Source organism: Macaca mulatta, chromosome 12 (assembly GCF_049350105.2).
Source record: "Macaca mulatta isolate MMU2019108-1 chromosome 12, T2T-MMU8v2.0, whole genome shotgun sequence".
Classification (NCBI taxonomy): Eukaryota; Metazoa; Chordata; class Mammalia; order Primates; family Cercopithecidae; genus Macaca; species Macaca mulatta.
The window spans coordinates 53,413,269-53,438,811 of NC_133417.1; the positions used below are offsets into that span (position 1 = coordinate 53,413,269).

Here is a 25,543-nt window from a genome sequence, read left to right on the forward strand (position 1 = left end):
GGATATCAGAGACTGAAGATCAATTTAATGAAATAAAGTGAGAAGACAAGATTAGAGAAAAAAGAATGAAAAGAAATAAGGCCTCCAAGAAATATGGGACTATGTGAAAAGACCAAATCTACGTTTGATTAGTGTACCTGAAAGTGACGGGGAGAATGGAACCAAGTTGGAAAGCACTCTTTAGGATATTATCCAGGAGAACTTCCCCAACCTAGCAAGACAGGCCAACATTCAAATTCAGGAAATACAGAGAACACCAAAAAGGTACTCCTCGAGGAGAGCAACCCCAAGACACATAATTGTCAGATTTACTAAGGTTGAAATGATGGAAAAAATGTTAAGGGCAACCAGAGAGAAGGGTCGAGTTACCCACAAAGGGAAGCCCATCAGACTAACAGCAGATCTCTCTGCAGAAACCCTGCAGGCCAGAAGAAAGTGGAAACCAATATTCAACATTCTTAAAGAATTTTCCACCCAGAATTCCATATCCAGCCGAAGCTTCATAAGCGAAGGAGAAATAAAATCCTTCACAGACAAGCAAATGCTAAGAGAGTTTGTCACCACCAGGCCTGCCTTACAAGAGTTCCTGAAGGAAGCACTAAACATAGAAATGAAGAACCGATACCAGCCCCTGCAAATACATACCAAATTGTAAAGACCATCAACAGTATGAAGAAATTGCATCAACTAATGGGCAAAATAATCAGCTAGCATCATAATGACAGGATCAGTTTCAGACATGACAATATTACCTTTAAATGTAAACAGGCTAAATGCCCCAATTAAAAGACACAGACTGGCAAATTGGATAAAGAGTCAAGACCCATCAGTGTGCTGTATTCAGGAGACCCAGCTTGTGTGCAAGGACATACATAGGTTCAAAATAAAGGGATAGGGCAATACTTACCAAGCAATTGGAAAGCAATAAAAAGCAGGGATTGCAGTCCTAGTCTCTGATAAAACAGACTTTAAACCAACAAATATCAAAAGAGACAAAGAAGGGCATTACATAATAGGTAAGGGATCAATGCAACAAGAAGAGCTAACTGTCCTAAATATGTACGCATCTAATACAGGAGCACTCGGATTTGTAAAGCAAGTTCTTAGGAACCTACAAAGAGACTTAGACTCCCACACAATAATACTGGGAGACTTTAACACCTCACTGTCAACAGTAGACAGACCAATGAGACAGAAAATTAACAAGGATATTCAGGACTTGAACTCAGCTCTGGACCAAGCAAACCTTATAGACATCTACAGAACTCTCCACCCCAAATCAACAGAATATATATTCTTCTCACCACCACATCACACTTATTCTAAAATTAACGACATAATTGGAAATAAAACACTCCTCAGCAAATACAAAAGAACAGAAATCATAACAAACAGTCTCTCAGACCACAGTGCAATCAAATTGGAACTCAGGATTAAGAAACTCACTCAAAGCCATACAACTACATGAAAACTGAACAATCTGCTCCTGAATGAATACTGGGTACATAACGAAATTAAGGCAGAAACAAAAATGTTCCTTGAAACCAATGAGAACAAAGACACAATGTAACAGAATCTCTGGGACACATTTAAAGCAGTATTGCGAGGGAAATTTATAGCACTAAATTCCCACAAGAGAAAGCGGGAAAGATCTAAAATCAACACGCTAACATCACATTTTTTAAAAACTAGAGAAGCAAGAGCAAGGAATTTCAAAAGCTAGCAGAAGACAAGAAATAACTAAGATCAGAGGAGAACTGAAGGAGATAGAGCTGCAAAAAACCCTTCAAAAAATCAATGAATCCAGGAGCTGGTTTATTGAAAAGATCAACAAAATAGACAGACCACTAGCCAGACTAATAAAGAAAAGAGAGAGAAATCACCTGGATGCAATAAAAAAATGATAAAGAGAATATCACACTGATCCCACAGATATACAAACCACCATCAGAGAATACTATAAACACCTCTAAGCAAATAAGCTAGAAAATCTAAAAGAAATGAATAAATTCCTGGGCACATACACCCTTCCAAGTCTAAACCAGGAAGAAGTCGAATCCCTGAGTAGACCAATAACAACTTCTTAAATTGAGGCAGTAATTAATAGCTTACCAAAAAAAAGTCCAGGACCAGACAGATTCACAGCCAAATTCTACCAGAGGTACAAAGTGGAGCTGATACCATTCTTTCTGAAACTATTCCAAACAATAGAAAAAGAGGAAATCCTCCCTAACTCATTTTATGAAACCAGCATCATCCTGATACCAAAACCTGGCAGAAACACAACAAAAAAGGAAAATTTCAGGCCAATATCCCTGATGAACATTGATGCAAAAATCCTCAATAAAATACTGGCAAACCAAATCCAGCACCACATCAAAAAGCTTATCCACCATGATCAAGTCAGCTTCATCACAGGAATGCAAGGCTAGTTCAACATATGCAATTCAGTAAACAAAATCCATTACATAAACAGAACAAGTGACAAAAACCACATGATTATCTCAATAGAGGCAGAAAAGACCTTTGATAAAATTCAACACCCCTTCATGCTAAAAACTATCAATAAACTAGGTATTGACTGAATGTATCTCAAAATAATAAGAGTTGTATATGACAGATTCACAGCCAATATCATACTGAATGTGCAAAAACTGGAAGCATTCCCTTTGAAAACCGGCACAAGACAAGGATGCCCTCTCTCACCACTCCGATTCGACATAGTATTGGAAGTGTTAGCCAGGGACATTAAGCAAGAGAAAGAAATAAAGGGTATTCAAATAGGAAGAGAGGAAGTCAAATTGTCTCTGTTTGCAGATGACATGATTGTATATTTAGAAAACCCCATCATCTCAGCCCAAAATCTCTGTAAGCAGATAAGCAACTTCAGCAAAGTCTCAGGATACAAAATCAATGTGCAAAAATCACAAGCATTCCTATACACCAATAACAGACAGAGAGCCAAATCATGAGCGAACTCCCATTCACAATTGCTACAAAGAAAATAAAACACTTAGGAATACAACTTACAAGGGAAGTGAAGGACCTCTTCAAGGAGAACTACAAACCACTGCTCAAGGAAATAAGAGAGGATGCAAAGAAATGGAAAAACATTCCATGCTTATAGATCGGAAGAATCAGTATCATGAAAATGGCCATACTGCCCAAAGTAATTTATAGATTCAATGCTATCCCCATCAAGCTACCATTGAGTTTATTCAAAGAACTAGAAAAACTACCTTAAATTTCATGTGGAACCAAAAAAGAGTCCATATAACCAAGACAATCCTAAGGAAAAAGAGCAAATCTGCAGGCATCACACTACCTGACTTAAAACTATACTACAAGGCTACAGTAACCAAAACAGCATGGTACTGGTACCAAAACAGAGATATAGACCAATGGAACAGAACAGAGGCCTCAGAAATAACACCACACATCTATAACCATCTGACCTTTGACAAACCTGACAAAAACAAGCAATGGTGAAAGGATTCCGTATTCAATAAATGGTGTTGGGAAAACTAGCTAGCCATATGCAGATAACAGACTCTGTACCCCTTTCCTCACACCTTATGCAAAAATGAACTCAGGATGAATTAAAGACTTAAATGTAAAACCTAAAACCATAAACACCCTAGAAGAAAACCTGGGCAATACCATTCAAGACATAAGCATAGAAGAAAACCTGGGTAATACCATTCAAGACATAAGCATGGGCAAAGCTTTCATGACCAAAACACCAAAAGCTATAACAACAAAAGCCAAAATTGACAAATGGGATCCAATTAAACTAAAAAGCTTCTGCACAGCAAAAGAAACTGTCATCAAAAGCAAACAGGCCACCTACAGAATGGGAGAAAATTTTTGCAATCTATCCATCTGACAAAGGGCTAATATCCAGAATCTACAAAAAAGTTAAACAAATTTACAAGAAATAAAGAAACAATCCCATCAAAAAATGGGAGCAGAATATGAACAGATACTTCTCAAAAGAAGACATTTATGCAGCCAACAAACATATGAAAAAAAAGCTCATCATCACTGGTCATTAGAGAAATGCAAATCAAAACCACAATGAGATACCATCTCATGCCAGTTAGAACGGTGATCATTAACAATTCAGGAAACCACAGATGCTGGGGAGGATGTGGAGAAATAGGAATGCTTTTATACTGTTGGTGGGAGTGTAAATTAGTTCAACCATTGTGGAAGAGAGTGTGGCAATTCCTCAAGGATCTAGAACTAGAACTACCATTTGACCCAGCAATCCCATTACTGGATATATACCTAAAGAATTATAAATCATTCTACTATAAAGACACATGCACACATGTGTTTATTGCAATACTGGTCACAATAGCAAAGACTTGGAACCAACCGATATGCTCATCAATGATAGACTGGATAAAGAAAATTTGGCACATATAGACCATGGAATACTATGCAGCCATGAAAAAGGATGAGTTCATGTCCTTTGCAGGGACATAGATGAAGCTGGAAACCATCATTCTCAGCAAACTAACATAAGAACAGAAAACCAAACACCACAGGTTCTCACTCGTAAGTGGGAGTTAAACAATGAAAACACATGGTTAGAGGGAGGGGAACATCACACACCAGGGCCTGTTGCAGGGTTAGGGGGGCTAGGGGAGGGATAGCATTAAGAGGAATACCTGATGGAGATGACAGGTTGATGGGTGCAGCAAACCACCATGGCACATGTATACCTATGTAACAAATATGCACATTCTGCACATGTACCCCAGAACTTAAAGTATAATTTTTAAAAATGCTGCCTGTATATTGATGACTATTTTAAAAATTTGCAAACATATCGGTTTTTGGCAATAACATTTTCTTATGGCATTTTATTTTTATGAGAATTTGATCAGAGGATACATTCTGTGTGATTGTAGTTGTCTGGAATCATTGAGATTTCCCTTGTGGCCAACTATTTATTTACAATTAATGAATTTAGTGCTTACTATTTAATGCTTACTTAGTGCCAGGCACTAAGCCCTTTGCAAATCTTCCTTTATTCCATTTTCTGGACAACCTATATCTTCATTTGGCAGATAAGGAACCTAAGGGTTAGGGAAGTAACTGTCACTAAATCTCACAGCAAGTAGCAGACTAAGATGTAATCCTAGCAGTCTGGATCCAGAAATTATGCTCTTAACCAACATACTGTGCTAATTTTTTTAGTTTCATATGTTGTTTTTTAAAAAAAAACATGTATCTATAATTCCTGTAAATTTATGTCATTCCCTGTGTGTTTCTAATAGATTGAGCACATTGGTTTATTATAGTTTAGATCTTGTATATCTTCATTAATTTCTTGCCTATTTTATTTATCCATTTTTGAGAAATGTTTGCTGGCTGACTGTTAGTCAACTTCTCATTGTAATTCTATCATTTACAAATGTCAGTTGTTTTTGGGCTATTGTTAGGTATATTTATTTTCAGAGATTTTATATCTAATAGATATTTCCACTTAATATTACATGCTATGTTCTTTATCTATATGTTTTTCAAAATAATAAGAGAATAAAATAAAAAATCAACCTTAAACTCTATACAACTTCATCTCAACATGAAATTCAGATTCTCGCAATTAAGTATTACTTTTGCAACAGTAAGAAAAGGCCTCTTACCCCACACAATCTGAACCAATAGTTGGTTAATGGAAAAGATTTGTTTAAACAGATAATTATCTAAAATTACTTATAATTAAACATTTTGTTTTATCTGGAATAAATTTCTACTGGCTTTGTATGAGTTTACTGATTGGAGTACAGTCTGTCTTTACACATAATGTAACATAAAACACTTCCCTTTTTCCTCCCCCACTTTGGAGAGGAACAATAACTCAAAGCCACTTGCAAGGTGATCTGAGTACAGAATTATTCCAGATTTTTAGGATTCCTTTCCCTATAATTCTCCTCTCTCTCATTTCATTCAACCCAGGAGGCTGGTGTTAAAACTTTGCTTTCAACTTATTTTTCATGGAAACATTCACTTTTTATATTTATATTTCATCAGTTTACAAAATATTTTATTAAATTTCCAAATTAGACCAATAAATATTATTGGCTTATAACACTTTGGAAACAACACAACTCATGTTGGAAACCATACAACCAGTAAGAGCAGAGGTAAACATTCTGTCTGAGTTTTAACATTTATTTTAGGTTTGGTGTACATGTGCAGGTTTGTTATATAGGTAAACTGCGTGTTACAGGGGTTTGGTGTACAGACAATTTCATCACCCAGGTAATAAGCATACTACCTGATAGGTATTTTTTCTGATCTTCTCTCTCCCCCAACCTCCACTCTCAAGTAGGCCCCAGTGTCTGTTGTTCTCCTTCTGTTATCCATGTGTTCTCGTTGTTTAGCTTGCACTTATAAGTGAGAACATGTGGCATTTGGTTTTCTGTTTCTGTGTTTGTTTAGGATAATGGCCTGCAGCTCCATCCATGTCTCTTCAAAGGACACGATCTTATTCTTTTCTATGGCTTCATAGTATTCTATGGTGTATATGTGCCACATTTTCTTTATCCAGTCTACCATTGATGGACATTTAGGTTAATTCCATGTATATCCTATTTTGAATAGCACTCCAGTGGACATACACATGCATGTGTCTTTATGATAGAATGATTTATATTCCTTTGGGTATATACCCCAAAATGGAATTGCTGGATCGAATGGTAATTCTGTTTTAAGCTCTTTGAGAAATCACCAAACTGCTTTCCACCATGGCTGAACCAACTTACACTCCCGTTAAACACTCACTTTTCTCCAGAACCTCACCAGCATCTGTTTTTTTTGTTTGTTTGTTTGTTTGTTTTTTACTTTTTAATAGTAGCCATTCTGATTGGTGTCAGATGGTATCTCCTTGTGGTTTTGATTTGCATTTCTCTGATGATTAGTGATGTTAAGCATTTTTTCATATGCTTGTTGGCTGCATATATGTCTTCTTCTGCAAAGTGTCCCTTAATGTCCTTTGCCCACTTTTTAGTGGGGTTGTTTGTTTCTTGTTCATTTGTTTAAGTTTCTTATAAATTCTGGATATTAGAGGCTTGTCAGATGCATAGTTTGCAAATACTTTCTCCCATTCTGTAGGTTGTCTCTTTGCTCTATAGATAGTTACTTTTTCTGTGCAGGAGCTCGTTAGTTTAATTAGATCCCATTTGTCAATTTTGGTTTTTTGTTGCAATGGCTTCTGCTGTGTTCATCATGAAATCTTTGCCAAGTCCTATATCCAGAGTAGTATTTCCTAGGTTATCTTTCAGGAATTTTATAGTTTTAGGTTTTACATTTAAGTCTTTCATCCATCTTGAGTTGATTTTTGTGTGTGGCGTAAGGTAGGGGTCCAGTTTCAATCTTCTGCACATGGCTAGACAATTATCCCATCAACATTTATTGAATGGGGAATTCTTTCTCCATTGCTTGTTTTTGTCAACTTTGTTGGAGATCAGATGGTTGTAGGTGTGCAGCTTTATTTCTGGGCTCTCTATTCTATTCCATTGGTCTATGTGTCTGTCTTGGTACCTGTACCATGCTCTTTTGGTTACTGTAGCCTCATAGTATAGTTTGAAGTTGGATAATGTGATGCTTTCGCCTTTGTTCTTTTTCCTTAGGAGTGCTTTGGCTATCTGGGTGCTGTTTTGGTTTCATATGAATTTTAAAATAGGTTTTCTAATTCTGTGAAGAATGTCACTGGTAGTTTGATAGGAATAGCATTGAATCTGTAAATTGTTTTCAGTAGTATGGCCATTTTAACGATATTGAGTCTTCCTATCCATGAGCATGGAATGTTTTTTTATTTGTCTGTATTGTCTCTGATTTCACTGAGCAGTGTTTTGTAATTCTTGTTGTAGAGATCTTTCACATCCCTGGTTAGCTATATTCTTAGGTATTTTATTCTTTTTTTGGCAGTTGTAAACGGGATTGTGTTCCTGATTTGACCTCGGCTTTGATATTGTTGTTGTATGGGAATGCTACTGATTTTTGTTCTTTGATTTTGTATTCTGAAACTCAGCTTAATTTTTATCAGATTAAAGGAAGGGACTATGAGGTTTTCTAGATATAAAATCATGTCATCTGCAAACAAGGGTAGTTTGACTTCCCCTCTATTTGGATGCCTTTTATTTCTTTCTCTTTACTGAGTGCCCTGGCCAGGACTTCCAGTACTATGTTGAATAGGAGTGGTAAGAGAGGGCATCCTTGTCTTGTGCTGGTTTTCAAGGGGAATTCTCTCAGCATTTGCCAAGTCAGTATGATGTTGGCTGTGGGTTTGTCATAGATGGCTCTTATTACTTTGAAGTATGTTCCTTGAATGCCTAGTTTATTGATGGTTTTTAACATGAAGAGAAGTTGAATTTTATTAAAAGCCTTTTCTGCATCTATTGAGATGATCATGTAGTTTTTGTATTTAGTTCTGTTTATGTGATGACTCACATTTATTGACTTGCATATGTGGAACCAACCTGGCATCCCAGGGATGGAGCTTACTTGATCGTGGTGGATTAGCTTTTTGTGTGCTTCTGTATTCAATTTGCTAGTATTTTGTTGAGGATTTTTGCACTGATATTCATCAAGGAGATTGGCCTGAAGTTTTCTTTTTTTGTTGTGTGTCTGCCAACTTTGTCATCAGGCTGATGCTGGTTTCATAGAATGAGTTAGGGAGGAGTCCCTCCTCCCCATTTGTGTTGTTGTTTGTTTGTTTGTTTTCTTTTTTTTTTTTTAATAGTTTCAGTAAAAATGGTACCAAATCTTCTTTATACACCTGGTAGAATGGTAGAATTCAGCTGTGAATCCATCTGGTCCTGGATTTTTTCCTGGTTGGTAGGCTTTTTATTACTGATTCAATTTCAGAACTCATTATTGATCTGTTCAGGGATTCAGTTTCATCCTGGTTCAGTCTTGAGAGGTTATATATTTCCAGAGTTTATACATTTCTTCCAGATTTTCTTGTTTGTGTTCACAGTGGTGGCCGATGGTTTTTTTGTTTTTTTGCGGCGTCAGTAGTAACGTACCCTTTGTCATTTCTAATTGTGTTCATTCAGATCTTCTTTTTTCTTTATTTGTCTAGCAACTGGTCTATCTATCCTATTCACTTTTTCAAAGAAATGAATTCTGGATTCGTTCATATTTTGTGTGGGTTTTCCTGGCTCAATTTCCCTCAGTTCAGCTCTGATTTTTGTTATTTCTTGTCTTTTGCTAGCTTTGGGATTACTTTTGTCTTGCTTTTCTACTACCTCTAGTTGTAATGTCAGGTTGTTAATTTGAGAGTTTTCCCACTTTTTGATTTGATTGTTTAATGCTATAAACTTTGCTTTTAACATTGCCTTAGCTATGTCCAAGAGATTCTGGTATGTTGTAGCTTTTTTCTCATTAGTTTCAATGAGTTTCTGGATTTCAGTCTTAATTTCATTATTTACCTAAAAGTCATTCAGGAGCAGGTTGTTTAATTTCCATGTACTTGTATGGTTTTGAGTGATTATCTTACTGTTGATTTCTGTTTTTATTGTGCTGTGGTCCAGGAGTGGAGTTGGTTGATTTTGGTGCTTTGCATTTGCGAAGGATTGTTTTATGTTCAAATGTGTGATCCATTTTAGAGTATGTGTCATGTGGCGATGAGAAGAATGTATATTCTGGTGTTTTGGGGTAGAGAATTCTGTAGATGTCTATTATGTCCATTTGGTCAAGAGTCCAGTATAGCATTTTTAGTTTTCTGCCTTGATGATCTGTCTAACACTGTCAGTATGGTGTTGAAGTCTCCCACGATTATTGTGTGGGAATCTATACCTCTTCATGGGTCTCTAAGAACTTGTTTTATGAATCTGGGTGCTCCTCTGTTGGGTGCATATATATTTAGATAGTTAGGTCTTCTTGTTGAATTGAACCCTTTGTCATTTACATAATGGTAAGCATTACATGTGCTCTTCATTGTCTTTTTTGATCATTATTGGTTTAAAATCTGTTTGTCTGAAATTAGAGTAGCAACCTCTGCTTTTTTCTATTTTCTTGGTAGAGTTTTCTCCATCCCTTTACTTTGAGCCCATGGGTGTCATTGAATGTGAGATGGATCACTTGAAGACAGCACACTTTTGAGTCTTGCTTCTTTTTCTAGCTTGCTATTCTGTGCCTTTTAATTGGGGCATTTCATCCACTTGCATTCATAGTTAGGATCAAATCTGTACATATCAATAATGTCATTGTTTGGTTAGCTGGTTTTGCAGATTTGTTTGTGTGGTTGCTTTATAGTGTCACTCATCTGTGCACTTTTTCTGAAGTGACTGGTAACAGTCTTTCCTTTCCATATCGAGGGAACTCTTATAAGGCAGGTCTGGTAGTAATGAATTCTCTTAGCATTTGCTTGTCTGAAAAGGATCTTATTTCTCCTTCACTTGTGAAGCTTAGTTTGCCTGGATATGAAATACTTGGATGGACATTTTTTTCTTCAAGAATGCTGAATATAGGGCCCCAGTCTCTTCTGGCTTGTAGGGTTTCTGCTGAAAGGTCTGCTATTAGCTTGAAGAGATTTCCTTTGTAGGTGACCTGCCCCTTCTCTCTAGCTGCCTTTAACATTTTTTTCTTTCATTTCAACCTTGAAAAATCTGATGATTATGTCTTAGGAATGGTCTTCTCGTGTAATATCTTGCAGGGGTTCTCTGCATTTCTTGAATTTGAATGTTGGCCTCTCTAGTGAGATTGGGAAAGTTTTCATAGACAATATCCTCAAATATGTTTTCCAGGTGGCTTGCTTTCTTCCCGTCTCTTTCCATTCTGTCTGTGTCCAAAAGGGAATGCAATTTTGATTAATTCAGTGATTTGTTTAAATAGAAGTCAGTTAAGAGAGTTTCCTCTATAGTTCAAATCAGAATATATTCTTCAAGTAAATGAAGGCAAATTCAGTGAAAAGATATTCTACATCTGACAGATGTTATCAAAAAATAGCTACATAGGAATGAAATTGCATTTGTAAGTTAAGATACCTATAGACCAGCAATATTTCTGTTTATAAGGTGTCATGGATTGATGATACCAAGCTGTTTTTAGCTTATCTGTGTAGGGAATCTGCCTGTTTTAGGAAGATTGACATGTTTTCTTAAATGTAATATTCCTTGATACTCCCTAACACAAGTTCTCTACTTCTGTCTGATCAGGCTCTTTCTTCTCCCATGAGTGTCTAATCTCAGTAAATTTGTACAAGATTTATTTGAAGAAATCAAAAAAATCTTTATAAATTATTTCTTGGTTTGTTTTTGTTTTTGTTTTTGTTTTTGTTTTTTGGAGACATAGTCTTGCTCTGTTGCCCAGGCTGGAATGCAGGGGTACGATCTCGGCTCACTGCAACCTCCACCTCCTGAGTTCAAGCGATTCTCTTGCCTCAGCCTCCCAAGTAGCTGAGACTACAGGCATGCACCACCACACCAGGCTAATTTTGTATTTTTAGTAGAGACGGGGTTTCTCCATGTTGGTCAGGCTGGTCTCGAACTCCCGACCTCAGGTGATCCGCCTGTCTCAGCCTCCCAAAGTGCTGAGATTACAGGCGTGAGCCACCACGTCTGGCCTTTGCTTTTCTAGATTATGTAGAAATGATAGAATTGAAAGGACTAGAAAGAATATCCAGTTCACAGGAGGTTCTTCAAGGTTTCCCAAATGTTGGCTGCAACATTTAAATATTTTAAGCATATTAAATATTTGAAGACTGTAATAAAAATAACATGCACACTCAGATGTGTTGTACCAAAGTGTAACACATTAGGGATCACAAAATAAAACTAAGCTGCCCTATTAGTTTATATTTTTATGGACTGCCAATTAAAGCTTCCTTACGAATTTTTATGTAGGTATTTGAACTTCCTATGAATATATGTTTTTATTTATTTTTTATATGTTCGCTCTGTCACCCAGGCTGGAGTGCAGTGGTGCAATCTTGACTCAGTGCAACCTCCACCTCCTGGGTTCAAGCTATTCTCCTGCCTTAGCCTCCCAAGTAGCTGGGACTATAGACACATGCCACCGCGCCTGGCTAATGTTTTGTATTTTCAGTAGAGACAGGGTTTCACCATATTAGCCAGGATGGTCTCGATCTCCTGACCTTGTCATCTACCCACCTCGGCCTCCCAAAGTGCTGAGATTACAGGTGTGAGCCACCACGCCCAGCCCATATGTTTTTATTTTTAAGTTTATAGCTGGCCTTTTAAAATCTTGGGTGCAATATTACATATCCAAATCAAATTATACAAGCAAGACCACTGCTGCAGCATGTGTATGCCATAGATTTGGGCCAAAATCCCAGAAGCCACAATCCTGAAGCTATAATCCCAAATATTGAAATCCTGAAACATCAAATTCCCTAATGTCTAAAATCTTGAAAGTTACTATCTCAAAAGATCAAAATCTCAAAAATGTTATTCTGGAAAAAGTAATTTTAAAAAGTCTTTAAAGACTTTTATTTACACTTTGAAAAGAAAATCTATTTGATAAACATAAAAACATGTCACAACACTTCACAGGCCACTTTACACAATGAAATAGGAAATAATAACATTCATATTTTTGCAAGCAGAAACAGGTATACTAAAGACAGTCACATAGGTGAAACAGTTATGAGCAGATGAACCATATTTATGAAGAAATAGGCCAAAAAGTGAAATATATAAGCACATGTTACTACAGTTGGTAATTGTTTGCACCCAGCTTTATGATTGCAATCATCTGAAATACCATGACAGACAACGTAAGACTTTTGATGAGATTAATCAAAAGCCTTAATGGGTCACCACCACATATGCCCAAAGAGCCAAGATCACGAGAATTTTAGTTTTTATCTTTTAGAAATGCAGATATACGAAAAGGACCTCTCTTGATTTATTGAGGAAGTTTCAACATTTTATATACACCCACAATGCTTTCACACAAAGTCAACTTGCGATAATGTACTTTCGTGAAGTCAAATTTGCAATAAATGCATAAAATGAATTAGAACTCTCTAAAAGTCTTACACATTTTGTACATCCAGTATTGGAAATGATGCAAAGATGAAATACATAGTGTATCATATTGGTGCTATATGTGAAGCTACAAAGTGATACACAACTGATAATTTGGTAGGAGAGATTTTTTGTATTTTTCGTCTGCCTTTTCACTTCTGTGATCTTCAAAACACTCACTGCACTTGTATTTGGAGAGTCGTAGTGGTCTACACATTTTGTAAGTAAATGCTGTCACTTGAAAGTCTGGTTACTGCCCAGACATTTCAATTAAGCAATTTTCTGCTTTCACACACCAATAATAATTAGCTTTTAAACTTTGTATCTGTCATTATTAAGCAGCCTTGTACACTTACCTGATCACAGCTCTTTTGCAACAGAACAATTTCACAGATCTCTTCCATAGTGTTGTGAGGAATACAGTAAGAAGGAAGGATATTTGGCTTCTTGATACGAAATCTATATTAGACAGAGTTGACCAGAGAGAGAGAACCAAGAGAATATGTATATAGATATATGAGGGGAGATTTATTAGGGGACTTGGCTCATGCTATTATGATGGCTGAAAAGTCCCATTGCAGGCCGTCTGCAAGCTGGAGACCCTGGGATGCCACTGGTGTAAGTCCTGGAGTCCAAAGCCCAGCAACCTGTAGTTCTGATGTCCAAAGCAGCAAAAGAAATGTGTGTCCAAGTTCTCAAAGAGACCAGTTTGCCTTCTGTATTACTTCTCTCTAGGCCCCCATCAGATTGGATGGTGCCTGCTAACAATGAGAGAAGAACTTTCCCAGTTAGTTCACTCAGACTCACACTCCTGGAAACACCATCACAGATACACTAAAAATAATGTTTTACTAGGTATTACTTAACCTAGTCAAGTTAACACCTAAACTTAAGCCCACCAGTCCACCTCTTATCAACCTGACATCCAAACACATCCCCTTAAACTACACTTAACTTCCAAATAAAGACAAGAACAAAGTAATCGTTCCACCTAACATGATCCAACTGTCTCGTGTACAAGTGAAAATCACTAATCCCTTCCTCAAAATTTGGCTTTCAGGATTTCAGCATTTGAAATTTTAAGTTTTTGGGATTCTGATTTTCAAGATTTTAGACTTTAAGGATTTTGATCTTCTGGGATTTCAGCATTCAGGATTAGGGTGTTCAGGACTGTGTCTTTCGAGGTTATGATTGGCACTAGGATGGCACATTAAGTACAAACAGAAATAGGGGTATCTTTCTGCCATGTGTACTTTGGCACTTTAGTTTGCAATGATAAGTTAATATGATAATACTATATTAAAGAAAGTTTTCTTGCTTAATTTAAGTTTTGGGTGGTTCTTGTCTATTTTTTATATTTGTGACCAGAAATATGAATAATGATTATAGTCCCTCAGTTTTGAAAACAGAATTTTCTATACTCCTCATTCAAGCCACTGGACCATTTTAATTGCAGAAATCTTAATATTGCCAAATTATTTTTTTAATAACTGTTACCATTTGTAATAGTGTATTTGTGGTAATCAGAATTGTATCAACATTGTAAAACCAAAACAAAATACAGAAAATGCCATTGCTGATGAGGATAATTTAAAATTGCAGCTGTCACCTATGTTCATTCTTTTTTTTTTTTTTTAAGAGATGCACTTTAGCCCTGTTGCCCAAACTGAAGTGCAGTGGCATGATCATAGTTTATTGCAGCCTCAAACTCCTGAGCTCAAGCAGTCCTCCTGCCTCAGTCTCCCAGGTAGCTGGGACTACAGGCATGCACCACCATGCCCAACTAATTTGTAAAAATTTGTAGAGACAGGGTTCTGCTATGTTGCCCAGGCTGATCTCAAGCTCCTGGCACAGCAGTCCTCCCACCTTGGCATCCCAAAGTGCTAGGATTACAGGAGTGAGCCACCGGCCCATTCTTAATAATGAATTTAAATAAGTAGTATCATAACTTGATCTTATGAATTTTTACTAATGAATCTTTTCTGTTTTATTTAATGGCAATTCCATTTACATTTCATTCAACAATGGAGACTTCTGGTAAAATAATTTGAAAACTAGCCTAATCTATTATTTTTACAAATTAAGAAGTTAAAGATCAGTTTAAATGTTTCTTGCTCAAAGCTATAAAACTAGAAAATGGCAGATACCAAACTTTCTACTCCTTAGTTCACTGTTTTTCTGATTTGTTACTTTATTTCTGAGTTCCTATAATACGTCTAGTTTATGAAATGCTGTTTAGCATTTAATGACATGGTTTTTATGCAAGCATTCATTTATTTATTCAACAAGTCATTTTCTGTGTGCCAGGCACTCTTCTAGGCACTGGTGATATCCCCTGAAGGTGGAATTGTGCTGAAAATAAAATAAGAAAAGTAGATTCAGCCTCCACTCAGTTTTGATTGAATATATACCTGCAGTTAGCATCTATCTGTGTGTATGTATTTACCACTGGGTGATTTTAATATATTATTAAGAAGAACTTTTCTATCTATGGTTCTATTTTAGGAGAGTAAAAAAGAAAATTTTTTAGTATTTTGAAAGGAGAGAAAAATGAGTAATTAAACTTGAAGCACATTGTTTGCATACTATGTACCTGACAATTTGTTTGGAAACCAGGAACACAAAGGTAAATAAGACAAGTAATGTGTGTATATTAAAATAGAGTTTGGCAAGTGCTGTAACATACATGTAACACATGTAGGATGAAAGAGGAATAAGCAGGTAACTCTAGACAGGATAATAAAAGGTTACTTTAAAGAAAATGGGGGGAAGTTTTTCTATGCCCAGAGAGCAATATATGCGAAGGCTCAGAGTTGTAAACACATTGTTCAGGCATTTACAAGAAAGTTTAGCGCAACAGAATACAATGGTATCTTGGGAGGAGCTGTGAGTAGGCATTTTTAGACATTGTTAGATGATTGAGAATGGAATTATTGACATGTGAGGACTTCTTTTATGCCCTTGGTATTCCTCATGTTTCTTTATATTTCATGCTTCATCCCTAGCTCTATTCCTAAGTGTTATTTTAAATCAGAGACTGTATTTTGTACTTCCTTATCTTACGGCGACTAGTTCAGTGCTGAGGGCTTGGTATATGCCTACTAATTAATAGTGTTCATCACTCACTCAGCAAATATTTTTGGTTCCAGTACGTGCAAGGCTTGTACTTTGTGCTATGGGGGAAGAAGTGATACGAAGCCAACCTTCAAGGAGCTAGTGAACCCAAAACAAGAATTAGCAGAGATTTTTGTCTGCTATGATGACTGCTATATCCCATGTACTCACAGAGCTTACATTCTTGTCAGAGGAGACAGACAATAATAAGATAAATTGTAAAAAAATAGACTATGTTAGATAGTAATAAATACTAAGGAGAAATGAAAGTAGAAAAAATGATAATTACCAGAGAAAGAAAGATAGTAAATTTACGTAATTTCTCATCCCATTTCCACAACTCTAGAACAGAAAAAATAAAAGCATTGCCTTATACAATTGCGATAAGGATTAAATGAGCTTGGATATCCATATATAAAAGATTGAAACTAGACCCCTATCTCTTGCAATATACAAAAATCAAATCAAAACGGATCAAAGACTCAGATATCTAAGACCTCAAACTATGAAACTACTACAAGAAAACATTGGAGAAACTCTCCAGGACATTGGAGTGGGCAAAAATTTCTTGAGTAATACAAGCACAGACAACAAAAGCAAAAATGGACAAACAGGACCACGTCAAGTTGAAAAGCTTCTATACAACCAAGAAAACAATCAACAAAGTGAAGAGGCAACCCACAGAATGGGAGAAAATATTTACAAACTACCTATCTGACAGAGATCAATAACCAGAATATACAAGGAGCTCAAACAGCTCTATAGGAAAAAAATCTAATAATCTGATTTAATAATGGACAAAAGATCTGAACAGACATTCCTCAAAAGAAGTCATATAAATGGCAAACAGGCATATGAAAAGGTGCTCAACATCACTGATCATCAGAGAAATGCAAACAAAACTACAGTGAGATACCATCTCACCCCAGTTAAAATGGCTTTTATCCAAAAATCAGGCAATGAATGCTGGTGATGATGTGGAGAAAAGGGAACCTTTGTACATTGTTGGTGGAAATGTAAATTGGGAATGTAAAGAGAGAACAGTTTGGAGGTTCCTCAAAAAACTAAAAATGGAGCTACCATACGATCCAGCAGTCCCACTCCTACGTAGATACCCAAAAGAATGGAAATCTGTATCAGATATCTGCACTCTCATGTTTATTGCAGCACCATTCACAATAGCCAAGATTTGGAAGCAACCTATGTGTCCATCAACAGATGAATGGATAAAGAAAATGTAGTATATACACAATGGAGTACTATTCAGCCAAAAGAAGAATGAGATCCTATCATTTGAAACAGCATGGTTGGAATTGGAGATCATTATGTGAAATGAAATAAGCCAAGTGCACAAAGACAAACTTCACATGTTCTCACTTATTTGTGGGAGCTAAAAACTAAAATAATTGAACTCATAGAAATAGAAAGTAGAAGGATGGTTACCAGAGGCTGGGAAGGGTAGTGGGGGTTTGTGGGGAGAAGTGGGGATGGCTAATGAGTACAAAAAATAGAAAGAATGAATAAGACAGAGTATTTGCTAGCACAACAGGGTGACTATTGTCAAAAATAATTTAATGGTACATTTTAAAATAACTGAAAGAGTATAATTGGATCGTTTGTAACACAAAGGATAAATGCTTGACATGATGGATACCCCACTTATCCTAATGTGATTATTATGTATTGCAGGCCTATATGAAAATATCTCATGTAACTCATACATATATATACCTACTGTGTACCCACAAAAATTAAAAACAAACTTACAGGATTAAATGAGCTAATTTGTGTATATATAAAGTGTTCAGTGCAGTTCCTGGAAGTGGATAAGATAAATGGAAATATTATTTATTCATTTGGCTAAAATAACTTTAGCACCACAGCCATCTTCTTCTCATAAGTTATAGACTTCTTTTATTAAAGGATGCACATTTCAGTGGTTTTAAACTACTTTATCTAAGGCTAATACTTTCTCACCCATGTGTTGCTCTTTTTGTCTTCTGAAGAAGATGCACTCACATCTAATATTCCTTTCTTATTGAAGCAAATCATCATTCTTTCATAATACTTTGTCAAAAAAACAGCATTTGCTTATCGAAATGTCTGGTCATCATTTTCTATTTCAGGCATCAGGCAGGGATCCACATCTTCCTTTGGAAAATATTTATTACTGCTTCATCACTTACCACATCTCAAGGTTAAAAAGTCTGACAAAATGATACCTCTATGTTTGTTTACCAGCTAAAAATGAATACGATATTAGAAATGTTATTAACAGACAGAAATATAAAATCTTCAGTATTAATCTTCCAGAAATAAGATCACTTGCAAAGATTAGGTGAAGTTTCAGGTCTCCTACTAACCTTTTCTTTGCCCATCTAAGCTCCATGCAGCCCTAGATGTCTCCTGCCCACACCTACCAATTCTTGAAAACTAGATTAACTCTCTCTTTGAGCTTAATTAGCACGCCATACTTAGCCCTATCATAACAACTATCATTCAGTGTTATGCCCCACTTCCCACCCCTCCGCTCCCCAGACAGTAAGCTCCTTAAGGTGAGGACTACGTTCTCTTCATGTTTGGATTCCCAGCATCCATCACAGTGCCTCACATAGAGTTGATGTCCAATACTTGCAACATTAATTATAATGCCTGGAGGCATTTATTATATCAGGATTATATAATAGAAATGCCAGTTGACCTTGTTTCCACATCCCTTGGTTGCTCCTTTGTCTCTCTTGGCTGCTTTCTGAGAAACAGCACCACCCAAGCATGTTGCCACACCCTGTCCTACACTTCCCTTGTCCTGCTCTGGTTCAAAAATCATTCCCTAGTTTTTCTAGTAATGATGTAGTTAGAGGAAGGTGGTATCCAAACACAAACAAACAAACACAACAATAGTCTGGATATGAAGGGAAGACCTCAATGGTGGGAGTACCCTATGGAGTAACTGTGGTCCAGGGTAGCTCTTCCGGATTAAAAACTTGATTTTGTTCTTGTTCTCAAGAGTGATGAGCCTGGCCTGTGGGATCTAACACAGACCATCCATATTTACAAGAAATTAATTTGTATACCAGATTACCTATGTGTGTGTGTGTGTGTGTATTTAATGTATTTATTTATGTGTGTGTGTGTGTGTGTGTCTGAAATACTTGAGCTTGCTATCCGAGTAACTTAATTATATCAGAGCACCTATGAAATCCATCAAATAATCAGAAGGTTATCCAGTGGTGGCCATGGAAATAGAACAAAATAAGTTAGACTGTTCCAAGGATTATTTTACCCAGGCTGAGGAAGAGCCTTGTCACACAGAATATAGTAATATCTTCCTGATGACTAAGAGAAAGTAAACAGGTTGTAAGATCTCAAGTATACCTTTGAAAGACTTGATGAATTTTTTTATTTGCTAAAAGAAAACAATTTTTTAATCCAGAAAAAAATCAGTGCCATTTTATATATCCTAAAATAAGTAATTGTACAATTCGATTCCATAATTATTTGATTCCCAAGATAAGTTCCTGAGATAATGATAATGTGATATTGCCAATGATGGTGGAAAGAAAGAAAGAGAAAGAAAGAATGGAAGGAAGGAAGGAAGGAAGGAAGGAAGGAAGGAAGGAAGGAAGGAAGGAAGGAAGGAAGGAAGGAAGGAAGGAAGGAAGGGAGGGAGGAAGGAAAGAAGGAAAGGAGGAAGGGGGGAGGGAGGGGGGAGGGAGAGAGGGAGGGAAGGGAAGGAATGAAAGTAGAGGATTGATATTGGATGGTTCTCTGTACCCTTTACTTCCTCTAAGTCAATAATCACCACAGTCTCAATTTCCTTAGGAAAGTTACCTGTGTGCTTATGGTTTTAGCTGGCTTACTGGCCCTCCTACACACATTGGTAGTGCATAATGATCGACTAAGAATTCGTCATTTACCCTTTTGAAGAAACTATGAAATGTAGGATAAATGGCTATGTAGCAAAATAAATTGTACCTCTTGTTAAGGGCTATAGTGAAACCTTCAGCCTTATCTCAAGGTACTTTCTATTCCAGAAGTTGGAAACCCAAATGCCTATAGAGGCCAGGCTGATGGGAATGAAGCAGGAAGTTATTGCAGTGAACTGGAGAGCCAAGTTGTTTCTGGAGGAGCAGCCACTGCTCCGTTCCAAATAATTGTTGTAAGGCAGGAATGTTGGCCTAGTGTTACCATATTGTCCAGTTTCTCAGGTAAAGCAGGAAATAGAATTGTTATGTGAAATATTTTGATTTAAATATTGTCAATTAATTTACTTATATTATTATTCTTAAACCATGTGCAAGCCAAACACTTCTGTAGGTGGGGTTTGACCCAAAGTCCTCCTGTGTATGGCTGCTCTTACATTTTGCTTGTCTGTTTGTTAAATTAGAGACTTTTACAGTTTTTGCTTTTTTCAGAACATCCTCTAAAACACTGTATGCCTCATTTGGTTATATTGAAACTCCCTCCCTCTCCAACCTGAGTACTTTGTGCATAAGTTTTCTGTGGCCGCTACATTTTCTCTGCCATCCTCATCATTCCAGTGAACAGTCAGTCAAGTACTGAATGGAGTCTCCTTGAGACACTTTTCATATGAGGCTATTAAACATCCGTGGGTTTTACTACTTGTTTCATTCCTGATATGTGAGCTACAGAAACACAATAAAAGATCACTTATTCCATGGGACTTAGAGATTATATGCTCTTTGGGCTCCCTTTTCTAAAATCTGCACAGAAATAATCTTCCTCCTCTTGTTTATTGAAAGACCTTACCAGATACTTTACTAGACTGTAGTTATCTTGAACATTTAATAATATTTGCTGGAGAGACTTATTGGACTTGGGTGTTCCTAGATACATAGTCAGACACAGTGTCTTTGGGTATGTTTCTTCAGTGGTTGAGGAGTTGTCTTATTTTTCCTTTGAGTAACCTGATTTTCAGGGTTACTAGGGGACTAGTAGGGTATTACTTTACCTCTGTTTGGTATTGATTTATTTATGTTTATTTATATACTTTATATAAAGTATAAATTACTTTACCTCTGTTTGGTATTGATTAATCCAAGTAGGAACTTGGCAGCCACTGTTAAATGAATTGAAGAGTACTAAATATTTTTATAGTAAAAGTGTATGTAAATATCTAGTGTATATATGAATACACCATTTGGTGTGTTGCAAACCCTCAAATAGACATAATTTACATTATTGTATTCTCATCGTACAGGTTTGGGAATAAACAAAATTGATATACATCATTTTTCAGCAAAGATTTGACATTCATATATTAAGCTGCATCCTGAGTAGATAAAATATTAGTCATGCACAGATAAGATGTGAAAATTACCCCCCAAACCTTGTTGGTGTACTCTTAAATAGATTATGTAAATGCAGCCAAGTTTTTTTATCGGTATTCCTTATGAGAAATCACCATATTACAGAAAAGCAAAAAATAACCGCTGTGCTGACAGCTAACATACAGGAATAAATCATAAATAATTTTTCCTTGAGAATTATAGTGAGTTTATCGTTTTGTTCATAGATGTTCTGGTATAACTTGTTACTATTCTTTAAAACAATTCCCTACATTTCTTAAGTACATTCCCAGGTGGATTTGCAGAAAATATAAAAAATAAATTTTTTTAAAGATATGTATTTGAGAGCTGGTAATTGTTCACTTTTGGCTTTAATGAAAGGAAGTGTTTCATAGTAAGTATTTTCCATATATGCATACAGACCTTCACTTCCCATCTCATTATATATTTTCAAAGGCACAAAGTGAAGCTTTAACCTGAACTTCTTTGTCTCAACTGCTTTTTCTTTTGCAATATTGCAGGATGTCAAGGGCGAAGAGAAAGCTCAGTTGTTTGTAATAACTTCTGTGAAGCAAAATAACTGTATATTATATGGGAGAATTACAAGGGGAACCTAGTTTAAAGACTCGGAAAGTTAAGTAAAGATTAGGGAGACGAGGGAAGACTTCTCTGAGAAAGTGACATTTAAACTGAGATAAATGGGCACTATTCAGTGAAGAACAAGAGGGTGAGATGGGAGACAATATTCCAAGTAGAAAAGTGAGCATGACACCCGGAGGCATTTTAGAACCAATCTAAAGGACAGCCTTGATTTTTACTTGCAGTATGTAGATCATAATAGGTTAATGCAGTATTCTTTCCAACTCTCCATATCTTTTTCTCCTTTTGAATAAAACAGAAAGAGAAATAATAGCATATTACTGGGCATGAAGCTTTCCAATAAAAAGCTTCCCTAATACTTCTAAGGATTAGGGAAACATTAATTAGCTCTTCTACAGATATAACACTTAATTTTTTGAAGGTAGTATTTTCCCTGATTACAGAGCTAATATATGTTTATTATAGAAAAATTTGAAAATCCAGAAAGGCAATGAGAAAGTATGTTTATCCATTACCAGAGAACATATAGAGTATAGTGGTGTTCTATTCCTATGTCTATATAAATAGTATCATTTTGTAAATTAAGATGATAATTATATGTATAATTTTATAGTACATTTTTTCACCTAACAAAATCATGGTCTTTTTCCCAGTGCTATTAAAATTTCTGTAATATGACTTTCATAGCTATATATGACTAATAACAATTTGGATACTTACTGTGTGCTAGGCACATCTACATTTACTTACTTTTTTCCCAGAACAATCCTATATGGTTATAATCCCCATTTTATAAGAAATTCTAAAACTTGTGCAAGGTCACAAGTTAATAAAGGGTAGAGCCAAGGTTCAAACCCAGCCAGCTTCTAGCTTCTGCTGTTAACCATTAAGGCTACGTAGCCTGTCAATACTATGATTGGTTTAAGTTAAACCCTATTTTAGGCTTTGTAATTGTTTTTAGTATAGTTTTTGGCTATTTGAAATAATATTTTTCATTCTGTGAGTCGGCAGTTAAGACTGGGCCCAGCTCTAGCAGCTCATCCCTGTTCCACATGGTGCTGGCTATATTTACTTACAAGTCTAGGGCCTCAGCTGGACTGGCTGGACAGCTAGACTTCTCTCTTCATGTGATCTCTCATCCTCGATGGGGCTAGCTCAGATTGTTCACATGATGATGGCATTCCAAGAAACAAGAGCGAAAGTTATAAGGCCTTTTGAGTTTTAGGTGCAAAACTTGAACAGTATCATATGCATCAAATTCCACTGGTCAAAGCAAATCACAAGGCCTGCCAAGATTCAATGTATGGAGTGATAAATTCATTTCCTGATGGAAGGAACTGCAATTTTGTGGCAACCTACCACACTTAGCATTTTGTTCAATGAAGGCTTCTATGTGACTAGAGTGTACAAGTTCCTGAATTTTCGTAGCAAAATATGGCCTGGTATAAATAATCTTATTGACCAAAGATGGGCACAGACAAGCATGCCTGCTACCTTGACTCTGAGGACTGGCCTCACGCTCAGGAGCCTGTCTCCGTACCTTGAGAGCTGATGAAAAATATAGCTTTCCTACATCATTATGATCCCTCATCTCAGGTTGTGAACTTTTACACTTTTCTGCACTGAACGGTCAAGGACATCTGAAGCTAGAGAATTTCTCTCTAGTGAGTGGCAGGGGCAAGAGAGATTTGCCTTTCTAGGGTATCCTTGTACAACTATATAAAACAAATGTAAATGTGCTGGGGTAGTTTGAGTGAATAAGTGGAGCCTGGCAGAGGTATTGGGTCGCTTACAAAGGATGTATCTGAGAGGTATATTTTGGAAGAAATGACTGCACAGTGAAGATAAGCAATGGAAAAATAACTAGGCCAAAAATGGGGCTAATTATTGCACAGTTTAAAAATATGAAAAAGATGTAACTGCAAGATAAGTGTGCTCATAAATAAAAATGCATGTCTTCAATAAATAGGTGAAAGGTGAAACAGATGGGGGAAGGTTGACTGAGGGATTGACTAGGTACTGTGAAGGAACTGTTTGAATAATTGACATGATGGTGAAAGATAATTAGAACGGGGAAATGTCATTTAGGGTTACTCTAACAAGAATAATTCAGCCACTAATGATGGAAAGATTATGAATATGTTCATTTATTATCCAATAAAATGATAATTATGTTGTAGCCACTCAGACTTCCCTCTCCAAAATAGTAATGTTATTATTTTTAATCCAATCATGTCTGTTGTTACATGTATATATTGTTTTGGAATATAAATATAAAGGCGGGTTTTATGTAGGACTTGTTCTCAATTGGAGAATATGAGGTGTTCACTCTTGCAGATATAGGAATAGAGTGGACTTCTTAATTACCTTTAAATATTTCATGAGCTAAATTTATAATCATAGTATTAAAAGTATAAGCCATGATTTAGATATACCAAATATCTATGTTTTACCTAATGTACATAGTCTCATCTTGATAAATCAATAATTAATTGGGTGCTAATTCTGTCCTGTTGTGTCTCCCAGTAGTCCCATCCACTGAGCACAAGATCAGTGTGTGATGTCATTATAAATATTTTAATAGAATTTACTCATAATATCACATGACTCAAAAACCAATTCATTATTTTTATCATTAATCATTTAATCAGAAGAATTTGGCATTTGATGTTATTCAGCAAGGTTTATGAAGAACAGCTATTTACTTATTTTCATGGTGTCACTTCATGTTGTTTTGAGTATAACTTAAGAAATTCACATTTGGCCAGGTGCGGTGGCTCATCCCAGCACTTTGGGAGGCCGAGGCAGGTGGATCACGAGGTCAGGAGATCCAGACCATCCTGGGTAACATGGTGAAACCCCGTCTCTACTCAAAATACAAAAAATTAGCCGGGCGTGGTGGCGGGCGCCTGTGGTCCCAGCTACTCGGGAGGCTGAGACAGGAGAATGGTGTGAACCCGGGAGTCAGAGCTTGCAGTGAGCTGAGATTGCGCCACTGCCCTCCAGCCTGGGTAACAGAGTGAGACTCTGTCTCAAAAAAAAAAAAAAAAAAAAAAAAAAAACACATTTAAGCCAAGCACGGTGGCTCGCACCTGTAATCCTAGCACTTTGGAAGGCCAAGACAAGAGGATCATTTGAGCTCAGGAGTTCAAGACCAGCCTGGGCAAAAAAAGGAGACTCCCATCTCCACGAAAAAAATCAAAAAATTAGCCAGGCCTGGTTTGGGCACCTGTGATTCCCACCTATACAGGAGGCTGAGGGAGGAGGATAGCTTGAGCCCAGGAAGTCAAAGCTGCAGTGAGCCGTAATTGTGCCATTGCCCTACAGCCTGGGCAACAGAGCAAGACCTTGTCTCCAAAAAATTAAAGTAAAATAAAATACCCATTCAACACTTCATAAAGTAGTGAGTTTATTCTTAGGTTAACAATAATGTCAGTAAAGCAAAATGAGAAAAAAAAAGATCTGTTCCATTAATTAGCATCCTGTTGAAACGTAAGTTTAATTTTTATT

General features: G+C 36.5%; 1 protein-coding gene across 15 annotated transcripts in view; it reads left to right on the top strand.

Annotated features, from left to right (window-relative positions):
• The window catches only part of MBD5 (methyl-CpG binding domain protein 5), a 509,020-nt gene that overhangs the window by 415,949 nt on the left and 67,528 nt on the right, over window positions 1-25,543 (top strand). Inside the window, exon 7 of one of the 15 annotated variants that reach the window (XM_028830579.2) lies at window positions 15,516-15,636. The gene's annotated coding sequence lies outside the window, so the exon portion shown is untranslated. 15 annotated transcript variants of the gene reach the window in all.